We start from the raw sequence: 22,824 nt of genomic DNA on the forward strand, positions 1-22,824 counted from the left end.
ACAGATCAAAGTGAATCAAATAAAATCAGCTAGCTAACTTCCTATTAGCTAGCTATCTTGACATATTTATTAAAACACAAGCTCCAAATTCAATGTTTCAGCAAATCATTTGTTTATTTTTTTTTTATACCTACAGGGGTCCTAAAAATGTAAATCAAATGGCTAAATTACATGTTTTATTATCATCTTAAAATAATTCCATATGTTAGTTTAGTAGATATTGCGATTTAAGGACTTATACCAACAGGGGTTAAGGTCTTAATGTCCCCTAGAACAGTGGTTCCCAACCAGGGGGTACTTTAGAAGACTCATGAGATCATAGGCTTACTGGTAAAATGCACATGAGGCGGTACTCCAGGCAGAGCAAAATTCAGTTGCTGGTACAGTAACCAAAAAAGTTTGAGAACCACTGCCCTAGAACATACTGTATGAATGGTTAAACAATAAGCACACAATACAGAAGATGTTTAAGACAATATATTGACAATTTTATTACAAAAGTGCCAGACTGTTGTAAAAGTGTTACACAACTTTAGACATACTATGCTGAGTTAAGTAATGTATTTCTACCAAAAATGCTAACATTAACGTTTATTGGCAGTGACTTATCTCCCGAAACCAAATTGTTTAACAACACAGGGTGAGACCCAGATGCAGACACAGGAGGCAGATAGTTAGAGTCTCTGATATTTATTAGAATACAAGGGGCAGGCAATAGGCAGGTCGAGAACAGGCAGAAGTTCATTAACCAGGTCAGAGTCCAAGAGGTACAGGGGGCAGGCAGGCTAGAGGTCAGGGCAGGCTGAATGGTCAGGAAGGCGTGCTCAGTGTCAGGGCAGGCAGAACAGGTCAGAACCGGGAGGGCTAGAAAACAGAGACTAGGAAAAACAGGAGCACGGAAAAACACATTGACAAGACAAGACGAATTGGCAACAGACAAACAGAGAGCACAGTATTAAATACACTGGGGATAATGGGGAAGATGGGCGACACCTGGAGCTAGGTGGAGACAAGCACAAAGAGAGGTGAAACAGATCATGGTGTGACAACTGTGGATTGCAGTCACTCCTTAGAGCAGTCCATAGACTGCTTAAGACGTAAGGAAACAAATTAATAATTTATTTCCAAAATATCCCACCAATTTTCACATATGTGTTTTTTCATAAAATATGATTGCTTATGGGTACCTGTATATGTGTGTCAAATATTACTGTTCTCAAATGTATTAATAGATTTTAGATGTGTATGAACATTTGTTTTTTTGCCAAACACTATATATCATTGTTTAGCTGGACTAGAATGTTTGTGTTTGTATCCTGTATATTTGACTGTGTGCAGTGTTTGATATTATTGCTTTAAACATCCTCTGTTTTGTTCTCATTCATTTACCATTTTGAGACCTTAAAAAGCATCACGTACTGCTGAAATGTCAACAAATGGTATGTCCATCTTTCTGTGAGAAATTACACTGGTCACTCAAAACATTTACTGTATAAAGTATTTACAAAATATAAATAGCCTTCACTTTAGATGAGGCCATGCAAAAATACTTAGTAAATGGTTTATAAGGACCTATATTAAAACATCTTCATTATTACTTACTTTAAAAGTTGTTCATAAATGTGTGAACTAGCTTACTTACATTAATACATGTGGGAGTACTGATTAAAAAAATGATAAATTAACAATTTATTTATTCCTTATAAATTCTTTATTAAGTGGAGTTATTATTAGTGCTACTTCATTTTTCGATAACACTTTATTTGAATAGTCCATTTGTAGATGTTCTAGTACAGACTATCTACGAACCATAACCCTAACCCTAACCTTAGCAAGCAGTTTCACCCTCCTGACCACCACTTTGAGAACCACTGGGACTCATTGCAGGACATCATTAGCAGGACGTCATTGAGGGCCATGTAAGGACTTTTTTAAAGATGTTCTGAAGACTTGTTTTACCAGTCGTCAGGATGTCAAGTGATGGTCCCAGTTGTCCCAAACCATTATAAGTAAAGTAATGACATGGTATGGGATTTTTTGAGGTAAGTGGTAGGCTGTTCAGTTAAAATAGTGTCAAAATCTTTTTTTTAAATGTACATGATCACTTAGTACTCACTTTTCAATATGACCCCACCTTGTATTTGAACTTACAACTTCTGGATTTTGAGTACACTGATCTTTCCGCAACATCAAAGTCTTGAGGCATTATCAGAAGTCCCCTACACATTCAATACCTATAATACATCTCTGCACTTAGCAAAAGAGTGCCATCTGCATTGCTATTTTAATTATCAGTTAATTGGACTGTTCTCTCATTATTGATTTCATTAACCTTTTTTCTGTATAGTTGTCTAATGTTGGTGGGGCTAGACTGTAAACTCTCCTTCCAGACTCATATTAAACTTCTCCAATCCAAAATTAAATCTAGAATCGGCTTCCTACTTCGCAACAAAGCCTCCTTCACTCACGCTGCCAAACATAACCTCGTAAACCTGACTATCTTGCCGATCCTCGACTTCGGTGATGTCATTTACAAAATAGCCTCCAACACTCTACTCAGCAAATTGGAAGCAGCCTATCACCGTGCCATCCGTTTTGTCACCAAAGCCCCATATACTACCCACCATTGCGACCTGTATGCTCTCGTTGGCTGGTCCTCGCTACATTTTCGTCGCCAAACCCACTGGCCCAAAGTCTTTGCCCCGTAGCACGCGCTCCAGGAGGTATATTTCACTGGTCATCCGCAAAGCCAACACCTCCTTTGGCTGCCTTTCCTTTCAGTTCTCTGCTGCAAATGACTGGAATGAATTGCAAAAATCACTGAAGTTGGAGACTTATATCTCCCTAACTTCAAGCATCGGCTGTCAAAACAGCTTACCAATCGCTGCAGCTGTACACAGTCCATCTGTAAATAGCCCATCCAACCAACTACCTACCTCATCCCCATATTTGTTTTTTTTCTGCTTTTTTGCACACCAGTATTTCAACTTGCACATCCTCATCTGCACATCTATCACTCCAGTGTTAATTGCTAAAATGTAATTACTTTGCCACTATGGACAATTTATTGCCGTACCTCCTTTCTTCAATTGCACACACTTTAATAAAGATTTTATATTGTGTTATTGACTATACGTTTGTTTATCCCATGTGTAACTCTGTTGTTGTTTTTGTCACACTGCTTTGCTTTATCCTGGCCAGGTTGCAGTTGTAAATGAGAAGTTGTTCTCAACTGGACTACCTGGTTAAATAAAGGTGTAAAAATATATATATATATATATATTTATATATATTATTCTGTTTAAATGTTACTCCTGAATAACTATAACAAATATATTTTAAACTATAAAAATAAAGAGAGTCGCATACTCCATATATAAACTCCCAGTAATTTATTGGGTAAATCACCAACGTTTCGGCAATGTCATGAATACTTGAACCAGGTTATGTTGACAAACAGTGCAATTAGTGCAACCAATGACAATACTGAGGGTGTGTCATAATGATTAAGTTAATTAAAATGACTTTTGTGAAACTGTTAAAAAACAATAGTTTATGGAATATTAAATATTAGGTTATTGTTATCATATGCAAACATAACTGAATATTGTACATGCTATTAGCATCAACATACATTATTGTTTAATTCAATGTCACATATTTAATTGTTTCCTATTTCATTTATATTTGTTACATGTAATATTTTGGTTAAACTTTAATGCAAAATAAGCATCATCAACAGGGGGAATATATTAGGTGTACGCTATGTAGAAAGAATATATCAATTTACAAGACTTGTTCATAAAAGAGAGAATTGTTCATAAGAAGGGCCTGAGATCAAAGTCAATATTCAGACCCCTAGGGGTCAATGTTTTCCAATCGGATATCCAGTAAGCCTCACTTTGTAGTAGTTGGATCTCGATGTTACCTCCTCTCCTTAGTAGAGTAACATGCTCAATGCGTGTGTATTTGAGGGAGGAAATTGGATGGTTAGCTTCAACAAAGTGAGCTGCTACTGGATAGTCAATGTTCTTACACCTGATTTAGTTGCAGTGTTCAGCTAAGCGTTGTTTTAATTGTCTTTTAATTTGTCCTACGTAGGCTTTTCCACACGAACATGGTGATGAGATAGATTACTTCCTTGGTCTTGCATGAGATGATACCCGTAACAGGGGTTTTTCGACCAGTATGTTGGTGTCTGAAAAAGGATGTTTTTAAAGTGCTATTGCACTGTGCGCTTGATCCACATTTGTAGTTCCCATTTGGACTGGGTGTCAAGAGTGTCTGAGAGGCCCAGGGGGCATGTCAGATCTCACCAAGCTATCCTCCAATATTGCGACCACGCTTATAGACCACCAGTGGGGGTTCCTTGAAGAGGTGTGTGATTTTTTTTGTCTGATTGCAGAATATGCCCGTTCTTTTTCAGGATTGCTTTAATTTTCTCCAAACACTTGGTGGACTTAGTGCAAAAGACAGTTGCGTTGTTTTTCTTCTTTGGTTGAGTTTTTAGTAATTCCTCTCTTGGTTTTTGAGATATTTTCATAATTGCAGCATCAAGAGTTGTCCTTGTAGCCTCTCATTTTTAATTTATCTGTCATTTCTTTTAGCATTGCTGTCAAAATCTTTGTTTGTTTTGTTTAACCTGCATACCTGGCTATATCGTAGACCAATCATGAGTGGAAGGGGATGCATACTATCCACACATAGCAAGGTATTGTGGTCTGTTGGCTTTGTGCATAAGTCTCTGTGTAATGCATCATTTTCTTTGATGTAAGTCCAGGTAGTCATTTTTCTCTCAATAGTCTGCATGGTGAATTTGAGGTATTCAGAGCTCTCATTTAGTAGAGTTTGGAATTCAATTAGTTCATGCTGACTTCCTTCCCAGAGCACAAAGACATCATCTAAACTCAGTAAAAAAAAGAAACGTCCCTTTTTCAGGACCCTGTCTTTCAAAGATAATTCGTAAAAATACAAATAACTTCATAGATCTTCATTGTAAAGGGTTTAAACACTGCTTGTTCAATGAACCATAAACAATTAATGAACATGCACCTGTGGAACGGTCGTTAAGACATGAACACCTTACAGATGGTAGGCAATTATGTGTTTCAGACATAAGGAAGTGGATGGCTGCAAACTTCCTACTTTTAAACTCGGACAAAACAGAGATGCTTGTTCTAGGTCCCAAGAAACAAAAAGATCTTCTGTTGAATCTGACAATTAATCTTGATGGTTGTACAGTCATCTCAAATAAAACTGTGAAGGACCTCGGCGTTATTCTGGACCCTGATCTCTCTTTTGACGAACATATCCAGACTGTTTCAATGACAGCTTTTTTCCATCTACGTAACATTGCAAAAATCAGAAACTTTCTGTCCAAAAATGATGTAGAAAAATTCATCCATGCTTTTGTTACTTCTAGGTTAGACTACTGCAATGCTCTACTTTCTGGCTACCCGGATAAAGCACTAAATAAACTTCAGTTGGTGCTAAATACGGCTGCTAGAATCCTGACTTGATCATATTACTCCAGTGCTAGCCTCCCTACACTAGCTTCCTGTTAAGGCAAGGGCTGATTTCAAGGTTTTACTGCTAACCTACAAAGCATTACATGGGCTTGCTCCTACCTATCTTTATGATTTGGTTCTGCCGTACATACCTACACGTACGCTACAGTAACAAGACGCAGGCCTCCTAATTGTCCCTAGAATTTCTAAGCAAACAGCTGGAGGCAGGGCTTTCTCCTATAGAGCTCCATTTTTATTGAATCGTCTGCCTACCCATGTGAGAGACGCAGCCTCGGTCTCAACCTTTAAGTCTTTACTGAAGACTCATCTCTTCAGTGGGTCATATGATTGAGTGTAGTCTGGCCCAGGAGTGTGAAGGTGAACGGAAAGGCTCTGGAGCAACGAACCGCCCTTGCTGTCTCTGCCTGGCCGGTTCCCCTCTCTCCACTGGGATTCTCTGCCTCTAACCCTATTACAGGGGCTGAGTCACTGGCTTACTGGTGCTCTTTCATGCCGTCCCTAGGAGGGGTGCGTCACTTGAGTGGGTTGAGTCAATGACGTGATCTTCCTGTCTGGGTTGGCGCCCCCCTTGGGTTGTGCCGTGGCGGAGATCTTTGTGGGCTATACTCTGCCTTGTCTCAGGATGGTAAGTTGGTGGTTGAAAATATCCCTCTAGGGGTGTGGGGGCTGTGCTTTGGCAAAGTGGGTGGGGTTATATCCTTCCTGTTTGGCCCTGTCTGAGGGTATCATCGGATGGGGCCACAGTGTCTCCTGACCCCTCCTGTCTCAGCCTCCAGTATTTATGCTGCAGTAGTTTGTGTCGGGCTAGGGTCAGTTTGTTATATCTGGAGTACTTCTCCTGTCTTATCCGGTGTCCTGTGTGAATTTAAGTATGCTCTCTCTAATTCTCTCTTTCTTTCTCTCTCTCTCAGAGGACCTGAGCCCTAGGACAATGCCTCAGTACTACCTGGCATGATGACTCCTTGCTGTCCCCAGTCCACCTGGCCGTGCTACTGCTCCAGTTTCAACTGTTCTGCGGCTATGAAATCCTGACCTGTTCACCGGACGTACTACCTATCCCAGACCTGCTGTTTTCAACTCTCTAGAGACAGCAGGAGCGGTAGAGATACTCTTAATGATCGGCTATGAAAAGCCAACTGACATTTACTCCTGAGGTGCTGACTTGCTGCACCCTCGACAACTACCCGTGATTATTATTATTTAACCATGCTGGTCATTTATGAACATTTGAACAACTTGGCCATGTTCTGTTATAATCTCCACCCGGCACAGCCAGAAGAAGACAGGCCACCCCTCATAGCCTGGTTCCTCTATAGGTTTCTTCCTAAGTTTTGGCCTTTCTAGGGAGTTTTTCCAAGCCACCGCGCTTCTACACACCTGCAAAATGCTTGCCGTTTGGGGTTTTAGGCTGGGTTTCTGTACAGCACTTTGAGATATCAGCTGATGTACGAAGGGCTATATAAATACATTTGATTTGAATTAATGTCACAGTTATGAAAACTTAGGACACTAAAGAGGCCTTTCTACTGACTCGGAAAAACACCAAAAGAAAGATGGCCAGGGTCCCTGCTCATCTGCGTGAATGTGCCTTAGGCATGCTGCAAGGAGGCATGCGGACGGCAATAAATTGCATTGCCTGTACTGTGAGATGCCTAAGACAGCGCTACAGGGAGACAGGACGGACAGCTGATTGTCCTTGCAGTGGCAGACCACGTGTAACAACACCTGCACAGGATCGATACATCCGAACATCACACCTGCGGGACAGGTACAGGATGGTAACAACAACTGCCCGAGTTACAGCAGGAACGCACACTCTCTCCATCAGTGCTCAGACTTTCTGCAATAGGCCGAGAGAGGCTGGACTGAGGGCCTGTTGTAAGCCGGTTGTAAGGCCTGTTGTAAAGGCAGGTCCTCACCAGACATCACCGGCAACAACGGCGCCTATGGGCACAAACACACCGTTGCTGGACCAGACAGGACTGGCAAAAAGTACTCTTCACTGACGAGTCGTGGTTTTGTCTCACCAGGGGTGATGGCCGGGTTCGCGTTTATTGTCGAAGGAATTAGCGTTACACTGAGGCATGTACTCTGGAGCGGGATCGATTTGGAGGTGGAGGGTCCGTCATGGTCTGGGGCGGTGTGTCACAGCATCACCGGACTGAGCTTGTTGTCATTGCAGTCAATCTCAACGTGTTACAGGGTAGACATCCTCCTCCCTCATGTGGTACCCTTCCTGCATGCTCATCCTGACATGACCCTCCAGCATGACAATGCCACCAGCCATACTGCTCATTCTGTGTTTGATTTCCTGCAAGACAGGAATGTCAGTGTTCTGCAATGATCAGCGAAGAGCCCGGATCTCATCCCATTGAGCACGTCTGGGACATGTTGGATCGGAGGGTGAGGGCTAGGGCCATTTCCCCCAGAAATGTCTGGGAACTTGCAGGTGCCTTGGTGGAAGAGTGGGGTAACATCTCACAGCAAGATGCACTGCAGTACTTAATGCAGCTGGTGGCCACACCAGATACTGACTGTTACTTTTGATTTTGACCCCCCCTTTGTTCATGGACACATTCCATTTCTGTTAGTCACATGTCTGTGGAACTTGTTCAGTTTATGTCTCGGTTGTTGAATCTTATGTTCTTACAAATATTTACACATGTTAAGTTTGCTGAAAATACACGCTGTTGACAGTGAGAGGACATTTATTTTTTTGCTGAGTTTATGCATCTCTTCCATAGGAGGATTTTAGAAAGTAGGAGGTGTGTCTCTGTTTTGTAAAGGAGTGCTTCCTCAAATTGTCCCACATACAGGTTTGCATAGTTGGGGGAAAAGCCCATGGCTACACCCCGAATTTGAAGGAAAAAGTCTGACTCAAAGATGAAGTAGTTATTGGATAATACCAGTTCAGTAAGTTGTAAGATGCAATCATTGGATGGAGCAAGGGTAGAGTCTCTCCGCTGAAGGAAGTGTTGCAGTGTCTGCAAGTCTCCAGTATGTGGGATGTTAGTGAACAAGCTTTCCACATCAAGTGGCCAGCATGGTGCCCTCTGGTATCCTTCCTAAGCCCTTTATCAATGTGACTGGTGTCTTTGACATAAAATGGGAGATTCTCAACCATCGGTTTAATGTGGTAATCCACAAACTTAAAAATGTTGGATATCAGAGTCGATTGCTGCTACAATGGGTCTACCTAGAGGAGGAGACACTTGTTTGAGTTACAGTTCAACTAAGGAAATTAGTACATTGAAAATAATTAATCAGGCCCTAATCTATGCATTTCACATGACTGTTGGTCACAGATACCTTAAAAAAAGGTAGGGCAGAGGATCAGAAAACTAGTCAGTATTTGTTGTGACCATCATTTGCCTCGTGCAGTGTGAGGTTCTCCTTCGCATACTGTAGAGTTGATCAGGCTGTTGATTGTGGCCTGTGAAATGTTGTCCCGCTCCTCTTCATTGGCTGTGCAAAAGTGCTTGATATTGGGAATGTCAATCTCGAGCATCCCAAACATGCTCAATGGGTGACATGTCTGGTAAGTATGCAGGCAATGGAAGAACTGGGACACTTTCAGGTTCTAGGAATTCTGTACAGATCCTTGGGACATGAATTATCATGCTGAAACATGAAGTGATGGCGGCGGATGAATGGCATGACAATGGGCCTCAGGAGCTCGTCACGGTATCTCTTTGCATTCAAATTGCCATCGATAAAATGCAATTGTGTTCATTGCCCAGTAGCTTATGCCTGTCCATACTAAAACCCCACCGCCACCATGGGCACTCTGTTCACAATGTTGACATCAGCAAACAGCTCACCAACACGACGCCATACGTCTGCCATCTTCCCAGTACAGTTGAAACCGGGATTCATCCATGAAGAGCACACTTCTCCAGTGTGCCAGTGGGCATCAAAGGTGAGCAATTGCCCACTGAGGTCGGTTACGACGTCGAACTGCAATCAGGTCAAGACCCTGGTGAGGACAACGATCACGCAGATGAGCTTCCCTTTAATCAGCTGTCCTCGTGGCTCGTTTCAGACCATCCCATAGGTGAAGAAGCTGGATGTGGAGGTCCTGGGCTGGCATGGTTACACATGGTCTGCAGTTGTGAGGCCAGTTGGACACTCTGCTAAATTCTCTAAAACAACAGCTTATGGTAGAGATACAGTGGGGCAAAAAAGTATTTAGTCAGCCACCAATTGTGCAAGTTCTCCCACTTAAAAAGACGAGAGAGGCCTGTAATTTTCATCATAGGTACACTTCAACTATAACAGACAAAATGAGAAAAAAATCTAGAAAATCACATTGTAGGATTTTTTATGAATTTATTTGCAAATTATGGTGGAAAATAAGTATTTGGTCAATAACAAAAGTTTATCTCAATAGTTTGTTATATACCCTTTGTTGGCAATGACAGAGGTCAAACGTTTTCTGTAAGTCTTCACAAGGTTTTCACACACTGTTGCTGGTATTTTGGCCCATTCCTCCATGCAGATCTCCTCTAGAGGGGCTGTTGCTGGGCAACACGGACTTTCAACTAACTCCAAAGATTTTGTATGGGGTTGAGATCTGGAGACTGGCTAGGCCACTCCACGACCTTGAAATGCTTCTTATGAGGCCACTCGTTTGTTGCCCGGGCAGTGTGTTTGGGGTCATTGTCATGCTGTAAGGCCCAGCAACGTTTCACCTTCAATGCCCTTGCTGATTGAAGGAGGTTTTCACTCAAAATCTCACGATACATGGCCCCATTCATTCCTTCCTTTACACGGATCAGTCGTCCTGGTCCCTTCACAGTAGGTATGGTGTTCTTTGGATGCAACTCAGCATTCTTTGTCCTCCAAACACGACGAGTTGAGGTTTTATAAAAAGTTATATTTTGGTTTCATCTGACCATATGACAGTCTCCCAATCCTCTTCTGGATCATCCAAATGCTCTCTAGCAAACTTCAGACGGGCCTGGACATGTCTGGCACTGCAGGATTTGAGTCACTGGCGGCGTAGTGTGTTACTGATGGTAGGCTTTGTTACTTTGGTCCCAGCTCTCTGCAGGTCATTCACTAGGTCCCCCCCGTGTGGTTCTGGGATTTTTGCTCACCGTTCTTGTGATCATTTTGACCCCACGGGGTGAGATCTAGCGTGGAGCCCCAGATCGAGGGAGATTATCAGTGGTCTTGTATGTCTTCCATTTCCTAATAATTGCTCCCACAGTTGATTTCTTCAAACCAAGCTGCTTACCTATTGCAGATTCAGTCTTCCCAGCCTGGTGCAGGTCTACAATTTTGTTTCTGGTGTCATTTGACAGCTCTTTGGTCTTGGCCATAGTGGAGTTTGGAGTGTGACTGATTGAGGTTGTAGACAGGTGTCTTTTATACTGATAACAAGTTCAAACAGGTGCCATTAATACAGGTAACAATTGGAAGACAGAGGAGCCTCTTAAAGAATAAGTAAGTTACAGGTCTATGAGAGCCAGAAATCTTGCTTGTTTGTAGGTGATCAAATACTTATTTTCCACCATAATTTGCAAATAAATTCATTAGAAATTCTACAATGTGATTTTCTGGATTTTTTTTCTTCTCATTTTGTCTGTCATAGTTGAAGTGAATTGAATTACAGGCCTCTCTCGTCTTTTTAAGTAGGAGAACTTGCACAATTGGTGGCTGACTAAATACTTTTTTTGCCCCACTGTATTTATGTACATATTCGTATTCATTCCTTTACACTTGTGTGTATAAGGTAGTTGTTGTGAAATTGTTAGGTTATATTACTTGTTAGATATTACTGCATGGTTGGAACTAGAAGCACAAGCATTTCGCTACACTTGCATTAACACCTGCTAACCATGTGTATGTGTCACGTAATATCAAGGTGGGTGGAATCAGGCGCAGAGAGCAGGTTACAGCGAGTCGATAGTTATTTAATCTCCGAAGACCAAACACGGTCAACCCAAATATGCAGGGTGAAATAATCCAACACAGGATCAAAATATATTCGGAGAAAATAACACACACGTATTAACCCAAAATACATGAATCCACAACAATCCCGCACAAAACAAGGGCGGGACAACCTACTACATATAAGGACGTTAATTAAACTAAAATACACACAGGTGAAACTAATAAGACAAAACCAACAGACAAACGAAAAAGGGATCGGTGGTGGCTAGTAGGACGGTGACGACGACCGCCGAGCACCGCCCGAACAGGCAGGAGAGCCAACCTCGGCGGAAGTCGTGACAGTACCCCCCCCCTGACGCGCGGCCCCCGCAGTGCGCCGCCACCGTCCTCGAGGACGACCCGGAGGACGAGGTGCTGGGCGATCCGGGTGGAGGCGGTGGAAATCTCTCAGGAGAGAAGGGTCCAAAATATCCCTCACCGGAACCCAGCATCTCTCCTCCGGACCGTACCCCTCCCAGTCCACGAGGTACTGTAGGCCCCCCACCCGGCGTCTCGAATCCAGAATACCCCGAACTGTGTACGCCGGGGACCCCTCGATGTCCAGGGGGGGCGGAGGGACCTCAGGCACCTCACCTTCTTGCAGGGGACCAGCCACCACCGGCCTGAGGAGAGACACATGAAACGAGGGGTTAATACGGTAATACCTAGGAAGTTGTAACCTGTAACACACCTCGTTTATTCTCCTCAGGACTTTGAACGGCCCCACACACTGCGGCCCCAGCTTCCGACAGGGCAGGCGGAGGGACAGGTTTCGGGTCGAGAGCCAGACCCTGTCCCCCGGTGCAAACACGGGGGCCTCACTGCGGTGCTGGTCAGCGCTCCTCTTCTGCCGTTCGCCCGCTAACCGTAGTGAGTCCTGAACGGCCTTCCAGGTGTCCTTGGAGCGCTGTACCCATTCCTCCACCGCAGGAGCCTCGGTCTGGCTCTGATGCCATGGGGCCAGGACCGGCTGGTAACCTAACACACACTCAAAAGGAGACAAGTTAGTTGAGGAGTGGCGTAGGGAGTTCTGGGCTAGTTCAGCCCAGGGAACATACCTTGCCCACTCACCAGGCCGGTCCCGGCAATAGGACCGCAGAAACCTGCCCACATCTTGGTTTACGCGCTCCACCTGCCCATTACTCTCGGGGTGAAAACCTGAGGTTAAGCTGACCGAGACCCCCAGTCTCTCCATAAACGCCCTCCATACTCTGGACGTGAATTGGGGACCCCGATCAGAAACGATGTCCTCAGGCACCCCATAGTGCCGGAAGACATGGGTAAACAAGGCCTCAGCAGTCTGCAGGGCCGTAGGGAGACCGGGCAACGGGATGAGACGACAGGACTTAGAAAACCGGTCCACAACGACCAGGATCGTAGTACTTCCCTGGGACGGGGGAAGGTCGGTAAGAAAGTCCACCGATAAGTGTGTCCACGGCCGTTGTGGAACGGGGAGGGGTTGTAATTTCCCTCTAGGAAGGTGCCGAGGAGCCTTGCTCTGAGCACACACTGAGCAGGAGGAGACATAAAATCTCACGTCTTTAGCTAGCGTGGGCCACCAGTATCTCCCTCTCAGACTCCGCACTGTCCTCTCAATGCCAGGATGACCCGATGAGGGGAGAGTATGAGCCCACCGAATCAGCTTGTCCCGGACCCCCCTCGGTACGTACTGAGTTCCCACTGGACAGTTGGGGGGGGCCGGCTCTGACCGTGAGGCCTCCTCTATCTCCGCGTCCACCTCCCATACCACCGGTGCCACGAGACAAGACGGTGAAATGATGGGAGCTGGCTCAACGGGCCGCTCCTCAGTATCATAGAGGCGGGACAGCGCGTCGGCTTTGGTGTTTTGGGAGCCTGGCCGGTATGAGAGGGTAAACCGGAACCTGGTAAAAAACATAGCCCATCTAGCCTGACGTGGATTTAGTCTCTTCGCTGCCCGGATATACTCGAGATTACGATGGTCAGTCCAGATGAGAAAGGGGTGTTTAGCCCCCTCAAGCCAATGTCTCCACACCTTCAGAGCCTTGACTACAGCTAACAACTCCCGGTCCCCCACATCATAGTTTCGCTCCGCTGGGCTGAGCTTGCTCGAAAAGAAAGCACAAGGGCGAAGCTTGGGTGGCACGCCCGAGCGTTGGGACAGCACGGCTCCGACCCCAGCCTCGGACGCATCCACCTCCACTATGAACGCTAAAGAGGGGTCCGGATGCGCCAACACGGGCGCATTGGTGAACAGCTCCTTCAAACGAGTGAATGCTCTGCCCGCCTCTGCTGACCAGCGCAAGCGCACCGGTCCTCCCTTCAGCAGCGAGGTGATGGGAGCAGCCACCTGACCAAAACCCCGGATAAACCTCCGGTAGTAATTGGCAAACCCTAAAAACCGCTGCACCTCTTTCACCGTGGTCGGAGTCGGCCAATTACGCACGGCTGTAACGCGGTCATCCTCCATCACCACCCCAGAGGTGGAAATACGATATCCCAGGAAGGAAACGGACTGCTTGAAAAACTCACATTTCTCCGCCTTGCAATACAGGTCATGCTCCAGCAGTCGCCCAAGTACCTTACGCACCAGAGACACATGCGCCGCGCGTGTGGCAGAATAGATCAAGATGTCATCGATGTACACTACCACTCCCTGCCCGAGCAGGTCTCGGAGAATTTCGTCTACGAAGGATTGGAAGACGGCTGGAGCATTCTTCAACCCGTATGGCATGACGCGGTACTCATAATGACCAGATGTAGTACTAAATGCAGTTTTCCACTCATCTCCTCCCCGGATACGCACCAGATTATACGCGCTCCTCAGGTCCAGTTTTGTGAAGAAGCGCGCCCCGTGAAATGATTCCACCGCCGTAGCGATGAGAGGTAGTGGGTAACTAAACCCCACTGTGATGGAATTTAGACCTCTATAATCAATGCACGGACGCAAACCTCCATCCTTCTTCTTCACAAAAAAGAAGCTTGAGGAGACGGGTGATGCGGAGGGCCGAATGTACCCCTGTCTCAGCGATTCAGCAACGTATGTTTCCATCGCTACCGTCTCCTCCTGGGACAATGGATACACGTGACTCCTAGGAAGTGCAGCGTTCTCCAGAAGGTTTATCACGCAGTCCTCTCGACGATGAGGTGGTAATTGGGTCGCCTTCCTTTTACTGAAGGCGATAGCCAAATCGGCATATTCAGAGGGAATGCGCACGGTGGAGACTTGGTCTGGACTCTCCACCGTAGTCGCACCAACGGCAACTCCTCTACACCTACCTGAACACTCCTCTGACCACCCCTTAAGAGCCCCCTGTCGCCAGGAAATCACCGGATTGTGTTGAGCTAACCAGGGAACCCCCAACACCACTGGAAACGCAGGTGAATCTATAAGGAACAGACTAATCTGCTCCTTATGATCCCCCTGCGTTACCATGTCCAGTGGCACCGTAGCCTCCCTAATCACTCCTGACCCTAATGGTCGGCTATCTAAGGAGTGCACGGGGAAGGGTTGGTCTAACGACACCAGGGGAATCCCTAGCCTTAACGCAAGCCCACGATCCATGAAATTCCCAGCTGCGCCTGAATCGACTAGCGCCTTATGCTGTAGAGAGGGAAAAAACCCAGGGAAAGAAGTCAATACATACACATGACCGACAGGAGGCTCTGGGTGAGTCTGGTGCTTACTCACCTGGGGTGATCGAGCAGTGCTCCGCCTGCCATCCCGACTCCCAGACGAGTTCCTCCAGCACCGGTCTGACGTGTGCCCTCGTCGACCACAACTGGTGCAGGAGGACACTCCTCCTCCGGTCCCCCTGGAAGCTGCCCCTCCTAATTCCATAGGGATAGGGGCAGGAGGGCTGGGAAGTGGAAACGACAGGGCCTGATCCGAACGCCCGCGGGCAGCCAGCAGATTGTCGAGACGGATAGCCAAGTCAATGAGCTCATCCAGTGTGCAGGTGGTGTCCCGACATGCCAGCTCCCTGCGGACGTCCTCCCTGAGACTGCATCTGAAATGATCGACCAAGGCCCTGTCGTTCCATCCTGCTCCTGCGGCCAAGGTCCTGAACTCCAGAGCGAAGTCCTGTGCGCTCCTCGTCTCCTGCCGCAGGTGGAACAGCCGTTCACCCGCCGCCCGACCCTCTGGTGGATGGTCAAAAACAGCTCGGAATCGGCGGGTGAACTCTGGGTAATTATCCCTCGCCGAGTCCGGACCATTCCACACTGCGTTGGCCCACTCGAGGGCTCGCCCAGTCAAGCAGGAGACGAGGGCGCTCACACTCTCCTCTCCAGAGGGAGCAGGACGCACGGTAGCCAGGTATAGTTCCAGTTGAAGGAGGAAACCCTGGCACCCAGCCGCCGTTCCGTCATACTCCCGTGGGAGTGTCAACCGAAGAGCCCCGGAGCCCGATGTGGTCGCAGAAACAGGAGGTGCTGGAGAAGGGGGTGCTAGCGATGATGTGGGAAGACCACTCCTCTCCCATCGATCCATCCTCTCCATCATTTGGTCCATGGCAGAACCAATCCGATGAAGCACGCTGGTGTGGTGGAGGACTCTCTCCTCCATCGATGGGAGAGGAGACGCGGCTGCTCCTGCTGATTCCATGGGTGGTGCGGGATTCTGTCACGTAATATCAAGGTGGGTGGAATCAGGCGCAGAGAGCAGGTTACAGCGAGTCGATAGTTATTTAATCTCCGAAGACCAAACACGGTCAACCCAAATATGCAGGGTGAAATAATCCAACACAGGATCAAAATATATTCGGAGAAAATAACACACACGTATTAACCCAAAATACATGAATCCACAACAATCCCGCACAAAACAAGGGCGGGACAACCTACTACATATAAGGACGTTAATTAAACTAAAATACACACAGGTGAAACTAATAAGACAAAACCAACAGACAAACGAAAAAGGGATCGGTGGTGGCTAGTAGGACGGTGACGACGACCGCCGAGCACCGCCCGAACAGGCAGGAGAGCCAACCTCGGCGGAAGTCGTGACAGTATGTGACAAATACATTTTATTTGATTTTGACAAACGACCATCAACTGGATCTGTGTCTGGACACTACTTTATTATTCATGTTGAACATCTGGAAAATTACACCTGGGACAATCCGGCAACTTGACAAAACATCCAGGGGACCATGACAAATTGCCACAAGAACGTCCTTGAAGATGTCCCCGGGACAATCCGGAAAGTAGACTAAACCTCCTAGACATATGACACAATGTCCTGACCACTTTAGATTACCATTTTGTGACGTTCTGGGGATGTCTTAACTACACATTTGTGTTTGCAGGGGCTGTCCTTTCACCCCCTTCCATGGTGATTACCTACAAATGCATTTGGAACTAGAGTTTACATTGTGTTTACAATGATGCATTCATCAAGATAGCTAGCTAATAGGAAGTTAGCGAGCTGATTATATTTGATTCTTGACTAGGGGAGGTTTGAGGAAGAGGGATTGCACTATACTAGTGCAGGGTTGATATTTGACTAGGGGAGGGTTGAGGAGGGGTGATGCTTGACTAGAGAAGGGGTAATAACAGACCAATGCAGGGGTGAGGTTTGAGGAGGAGGGATGACACTTCACTAGTGTAGAGTTGATACTTGACTAGGGGAGGAGGGGTAAGACTTGACCAGTGCAGGGTTGAGACCTGACTAGCTGAGGGTTGAGATCTAAGGAGGAGGAATGAGGAAGTTCCTAAACTGTATTCCTTGTCTCAACACTTTCTCTCTGTTAACCTTCCCCTAATAACCCTACCTGCATGGACAATCTCTTTGTAGACAGTCAGCAAAGTCACCAACCACACCTGCTGGTGTTCTCCCTCTGTCTAACCATGATTGAGTTGGACTTAGCGACCGCTCTGGTGAGAGCTATTTCGTAATACAGTCGCCCTGTCTTTATTTATTATGTAGGCTAAGAATTGTGACTGTGACATTATTTTCATTGAGAGAAAATATTTGGCATTTGCGATCACATAAATTATATTGAATTCATGGTATTGTATACTGTAGGTGTAGAGAGGGCTTAATGTTTTTGCTTCTGTGCTCAGTTGGTAGGAGCATAGGTGCTTGCAACACAATGTCCCGCAAGGGTCAGAGGTCTGGTCTACTGAATAGCCTATACATAAACTAAAAGTCACTTTGGATAAAAGTATCTGATAAATGATCATTATTAAATTAACCAAAGCCTACTTGTGCAATTATCAAAATTGTAATATGCACAGCACTCTGAACATGTGTGTCCTCGAGGATATCAAAAGGAAAATATTAAACTCTCAGAGGTATTTAATTCTGAAAGTCTTTTTAATCAAAGTTTAGAGATGCAGTAGGGCAACATGCTTTCTGTGACCCTATAACTATCCATTTACATGGCAGTTACATATAGACATCTCTTGGCCTAGCTTGTTGAATAGTAGGCTAAGGTATGTAGCTGAACTGTGATAGCTGTTAATGGTTTGTTTAATGCACTTAAAAACACATCTTCAGTTCAACTTATAAAAAATAAGTGCTGGCTCTTTTTTATGTAGGGGCTTCTTTTGTGTGGGGGGTCTACACTGAATAGCGGATGTTTGACACTTGCAGTATGTTCTTTGCAGGGAGTCCAGACTGGAAATTGCTTATGATCCTGTAGCCAAGAACACAGCTCTACAGCGGATTGCAGGGTGAAAATAAACAATGCAAGGTGCACAGTTGAGCTGGACCATACAGTAAGTAGTGTCTGATTGTCTCATGTTAACTTAAAGAGCTTTAAAGCAGGAATCTGCAGGTCGTGGGCGACCCTATGTCGCCCCACTTCTTGTGTAGTGTTTTCACTTTGAACGAAAACAAGGGGGTTGAGTCTTGGGCTGGCCTTCTGGGCAAGGTTGTGTCTTTTGCGTTAAATCCCGCCTACTCGAATTACCCTGCTGCCATGGCCCCGGAGCTGGAGAGGAAGTGAAAGTCACTTGCAAGCTAACATTACAACCGCCAGAAACAAACACAAAAACGAACACTTAATTCAACAAGCTAGCTAACTAGCTGCTAAACTGTCCTTGTAGCAGAGAAAACAGAAACAAGCATCATTCTCGGTTCTTGGTTCTCAAGCAACTCAACCCCAAAGAGAAAAATAAGGGAGAAAAAGACTGCTCATGACGAATCCAGAAACCGGTTAAACATAGGAATACAATTTGAAAAGTGGCAAAGTGATGCTGAAATTGGCACCATTATCATGGACTGGAGGGTAATTGTTGGTTTGCATTTTTAGCCTGCTAGCTATGTTAGCTTCTAACCTTAGTGTGTTCAGTGTTCAAGCTAGCAAACTCGGCTACTTAGCTAGCTAGCTAACAATAACCCCACAAGATGCCTGATGCCTTTATTTCAACTAGCTAGCTAAAGTCAGATATGCAAATTGTTGACATGACAGTGTGTTTGATTCATCCCAGGACCACCCCAAAAAATGCATCTAGCTCCCAGGAAAAAAGCGTACATGGTGCCGCAAAGGATCACGAAAGGAGGCCAGTACTCGCCACACACAGCAACTTGGAATGATGACCCTGATGCCAGGTCCCACACTTCCAGGCCACAAACTGTTATGTGATGCTCCTGGTTCCTACCTTTGACTCCTTACTAGAAGATCATCATAGCCAGTATGCAATCCTTACGGCCCTGCTACAGAGGTTAAATTCTCAATGGCTGACGCGCGCATTCATTCTATCTTGTGAATTGAAATAATGCTAAATTAAGTTGATTTGGTTGGTTTCTGTTGCAGCAGGTAGAACGTCACATTGATACAATGCTGATAGAACACATGTAGTGTAGATGATTAAGATGGGTTAGGGTGCTTATCATCTACGGCTGACTTTGTTTCCTCCATCCAACAGGTCCAAGCTATCCTTGGCATTAGTTTGACTGACACACTGTTACTTCAATAGCCTACAGTACAATGCAATGTCATATTCCCATATACACCTCACTGTATCCTGTGCATATGCCAAATAAATGTGGATTTTGATTTGATAACATCATTTTGATGGAATATGAGTAGATTAACGTGAGACCGTATGCAACGTTTATGAATTCAACCATATCTTTTTCAATGCTATGGAGGATTGTGAATCACCAGAAATGCTCTGTTGACTACAGTTAAATGGGGGGTGGAAAGACATTACTACCAAATAAGTCAGTGTCACAGCAAGTGTCCTTTACATACATATGATGTGGTGTTGTGCTGTTACTAGTTGTGTCCTGCTAATGTACCATCCTATTACTTAGTCTACCAATGTCATGCAGATGAGCCATTGTTTATTTGACTGACCACATTGGATATTCATTCAGTCAATCAAGTTGGGCAGTTCACAGTACGAATCAATGCTATATAGTCAATGTGCTGAACAAGCAAACAGCTTTCTGTAAATAGTTATAGAATCACAAAGCATAACAAAAAAAATCCATAGCATTTCTTACCTCTCTTTTGGTGTTGATTTTCTACAACCTCAGGTTCCCTCGAAATCAGACTGTCTCCACCAGTATCTCCCTGAGAAATAAATGTTTGTGTGATGTTACTGTATCAAATTGTATAGCTAGATGCATTTTTTGGGGTGGTCCTGGCCCGAAAATGCTGTCGACCACCTAGCTAGCTAGCATTATCATCTATAAACCAAACATACTATCATGTCAACAATCTGCATATCTAGCTTTACCTAGCTAACATTAACTAGTTGAAATAAATGCATTGGGCATGTTGTAGGGTTTATGCAGTGTAGCTAAATTATGCTATCCTTAGATTCATTTGAGTACAAAACAGTCTGAATACAGATGATGTTCGCTAGCTAGCAAAGTAGCCGTGTTAGCTTGCTTGAACATTGACCACACTAAGGCAGGGCTCTCCAACTCTGTTCCTGGAGAGCTATTGTCCTGTAGGTTTTTGTTCCGACCCTAATCTAGGGAACCTGATTCAAATAATTAGCTGGTTGATACATTGAATCAGGTTAGTTACAAGTGGGGTTGGATTGAAAACCTACAGGAGGGTAGCTCTCCAGAAACAGGATAGGCAGTAACGTAACTAGCAGGCTAAAAACACAACCCAATACCTACCTACAAGTCCATGAGAACGATGACCATTTTGGATTCACTCTTCCACCTTTCAAAATTAATTCCAATGTTTATCCGGTTGATGGATTGGTCATGAGCAGTCTTTTGCTCGCTTTTTTTCTTTTGGGGTTGAGTTGATTCAGATCCAAGAACCAAGAATGATTATTGCTTCTGTTTTCCCTGCTACAAGGACAGTTTATTGGTTAACAAGTTAGCTAGCTTGTTGGCTTCATCTGCTCTGTGTTTGTTTCTGGCAGCTGTAACATTAGCTTGCAAGTTACTTTCACTTCCTCTCCAGCTCCGGGGCCATAGCAGCAGGGTAATTCGAGTAGGCAGGATTTAACGCAAAAGACACACCTTTCCCAGAAGGCCAGCCCAAGGTGGCTCAGGATTTAATCCCCTTGTTTTTGTTCGAAGTGAAAACATTACACAAGACGTGGGGCGGCATAGGGTCGCCCACAATCTGTCGATTCCTGCTTTAAGCTTGAGGACAGTGTGGGTGGGTGTGTGTGTTTGCCAGTACTATATTAGTTGTGCACAACTACTTGTGTGCGTGTGTGTTTTTGCTCCGCAATGGCTCTGTAAATATAGCCCGGCAGGTTATGCACTCTGGGGGCCAACAGCATTAGCGTACGAAATGACACACACTGTAATCTCACTGGAGGAGATGACACACACTACACTCTCCCCTCTTCTTTGTGCCCAGGTCCTTTGACTCCATCCTCCAATTCACCCCCCATCCCGCTCTGTTGGGGGGTGAATTGGAGTCGATTATTCTAACTCTCTGCACAATGGTTAATGTGGTGTATCATAATAACAATATTCATTGAGCTTTGTTGATGGGGCTTTATTGTTGTACAGTGAGAGCACCATATCTGTCTGGGCTTGGTGGAAATGATGTACAACCCAATTACGTGTGGATTATTACCGAGAGGCACTAAATCATTGAGTTTGTGAGGGAGATAGATATAGGACAGAGAAAGAGTATGATGCTTGACAAATTGGAACTATTTGCAGCTGTGACAATGTAAATTGTGAGCAATAGATTGTGTGTTCAGAGATCTTCCAGGACATTTCCTCTGTGCAACCCAGAGGTGGAACCAAGTCACCATTATTCGAGTCATAAGCAAGTATCATGTCACAAGATCCAAGTCTCAATTCGAGTCCCAAGTAGACAGGGTCGAATCTTGAGTCGAGTTCAAGTCGTGCATTGTAAGAGCAAGTCAAGTCAAATCTCAAGTGAAGTAAAAAAATGCATCTATACATACAATGACTTTAAATATTTGTCTATTTATTGAGGCTACCAGACAGCAGTTTTCGTTATTTTGTCTACAGCACATTTTGATGATGAAATTGTAAAACAGGGACCTTTAGTAGTACTCGCTCAGAGTGTAGATTCATTTACAGGTCTTGGTGATCCAATGGTAAAAGCGACATATTATACAGAAAATACACGGTCCAAAATAGTTTATGTATCATGCTTAACCTTTCCTATCTGAATGGGCAGAGGGCAAGACGGCAAAGCCTCCCCTCTAGAAACTAAATCGAATCTGTCTAACAGGAGCCCAAACAGGTACTGGTGAACACTTGGCACCTTCCAGGACCATACAATTACCCAATTGGCAATTACAAACAATAAATTGGTTCTACAATGTTAGAAGCAATTTCCACACTCATTGTTATATTAGTCTTAAACAGATATAATGATTATTCATTTTATTTCCTCACCATTCATACATGGAACAATCATTTTGTTTTATTCAACAAAAGTGTGGCGCGCAGGCCATGTAGCCGATATGCGCACTGAGGCATGTGTGCTCCTATTATGCACAACCAGAATGACAGAGACATAGGACACATGCTGTGTTGAAACCAAATGGGAATTGGGAACTCAGGAAAACTCAGACTTCCAAGCGTTCAAGACAACTAGGAACTCTGAAAAAAAACGAGCTCCGACTGGGAAAAATCTTTTGAATGGTCATCCAACCTTGGAATTCCAATTCGGAATCTTGGGCATCTTTCTAGAGCTCCGACTTTCCGACCTGAAGATCACTGAAATTATGATTTGGCCTAGTTTTTTCCCCCAAGTTCCCAGTTGTCTTGAAAGCACAAACAGACAAACGGAAATCCAACATAACCCAGGAAATATGAACAAGGGAAACTATAAATAAACAGAACTTCTACATCATGAGTCTTGCAAATGTTCATGTGCACAATACATATCTTGTCCACTCAGAGTGTAAGAAATGGTAGACTAAATGAAAATGTTCTAAGGGTTGCAATCAACTG

General features: G+C 44.9%; 1 long non-coding RNA gene across 1 annotated transcript; it reads right to left on the reverse strand.

The window, feature by feature from the left end:
- Positions 1-98: 98 nt before the first annotated feature.
- On the reverse strand, positions 99-21,016 carry LOC110529724. The gene is made up of 3 exons (XR_002474431.2): positions 20,539-21,016; positions 19,909-19,978; positions 99-878 (listed from the first exon to the last, which is right to left on the reverse strand). It is a non-coding gene; the product is annotated as an uncharacterized LOC110529724 (long non-coding RNA).
- Positions 21,017-22,824: the final 1,808 nt, after the last annotated feature.

Source organism: Oncorhynchus mykiss, chromosome 8 (genome assembly GCF_013265735.2).
Source record: "Oncorhynchus mykiss isolate Arlee chromosome 8, USDA_OmykA_1.1, whole genome shotgun sequence".
NCBI lineage: Eukaryota > Metazoa > Chordata > Actinopteri > Salmoniformes > Salmonidae > Oncorhynchus > Oncorhynchus mykiss.